Source organism: Octopus bimaculoides, chromosome 4, assembly GCF_001194135.2.
Source record: "Octopus bimaculoides isolate UCB-OBI-ISO-001 chromosome 4, ASM119413v2, whole genome shotgun sequence".
Lineage (NCBI taxonomy): Eukaryota > Metazoa > Mollusca > Cephalopoda > Octopoda > Octopodidae > Octopus > Octopus bimaculoides.
The window spans coordinates 106,617,651-106,618,827 of record NC_068984.1 but is presented as its reverse complement, the minus strand read 5'-3'; the positions used below and the strand labels follow the sequence as shown (position 1 = coordinate 106,618,827).

The 1,177-nt window shown below is 35.9% G+C and overlaps 1 protein-coding gene across 1 annotated transcript in view; it reads left to right on the top strand.

The window, feature by feature from the left end:
* The first annotated feature begins 572 nt into the window (after positions 1–572).
* The window catches only part of LOC106875459 (FMRFamide receptor), a 180,719-nt gene continuing 180,114 nt past the window's right edge, over positions 573–1,177 (top strand). The window contains exon 1 of the mRNA XM_014923613.2: positions 573–860. The gene's annotated coding sequence lies outside the window, so the exon portion shown is untranslated. The remainder of the gene's footprint in view (positions 861–1,177) is intronic.

Here is a 1,177-nt window from a genome sequence, read left to right as displayed (position 1 = left end):
AGCGGAAGACGAAATACCGTTAAACATTTCGCCTGGCGTGGTAACCATTCTACCAGCTGGCCGCTTTCATAATAGTAATACTGCTGATGATGATGATGATCATCATTATGATAATGACGGCGACGACGACAATGACGACGATATTAATGAGTTTGTTTCAATTGTATTATTTTTCAAGATTTCTAATTATCATCATCATCATCATCATTATAAATATCATTAGCATAACAATCATGAGCTTCCTCATTTTCAGTATCATTACCATCGTCCTCGCCAACATCATCATCATCAAGATCATCACCATCATCATCATAATTATCATTAGCATAACTATCATCAGCACCCTCATTGTCAGTATCATGATCGTCGTCGCCATCCCCACCATCATCATCGTCATCATCATCATCATCAACAACTTCTCATTACAGTCATCGTCATGAACGTTCATGGTCGTAGTGGTGCTGGTGGTGGTGGTGGTGGGATTTGTTGGTGGTGGTGGTGTGATTTGGTGGTGGTGGTGGTGGTGGCGGCGGCGGCGGCGGCAATCGCCTGTGTCACCATAATCATCATCTTTCTTTTTCTCATCATCGTCGTCTCCGTCGATGTTCATTCATTTATTTATTTATTTATGTATTTATTCATTCATTCATTCATTCATTCATTTATTTTATCTCCACTTGCTGCTTCCATTGCTGCTGCTTCTGTTGCCGCCATTACTTTTGCTGCTGTTGCTGCTACTGACGTTCGCTGTGTCTTCGGCGCTTCCATTTCGCTTGCTTCTGCCAGAGAAGAACAGCACTACTGTTACGACAAATACACTTATTTATATCACCAGTGAAGATTCTGAAAAGCTTGCGCAGGTTTCTTATTTACTTTTACATACTATGTTTACTTTCACTTTTACAAAGCGATCAATTATCATAACGTTTTATTTGTCTATTTATTTTTATGCGAATTAATCATGTCATGAGTAAGCTTAAACTTATTTTTATAATTAATACACGTAATTAAATATATAGATCATGATTCTTTTACCAACAGTATGAATTATGTATTTTAAAAGTTCAATTTATTTAATTTTATAATATTTATTGTTTTTGGCTGATGTTATTATTTTATATATATATATATATATATATTCATGCTTCGCTTGCAATGCAGAGATAAAACTTTATTT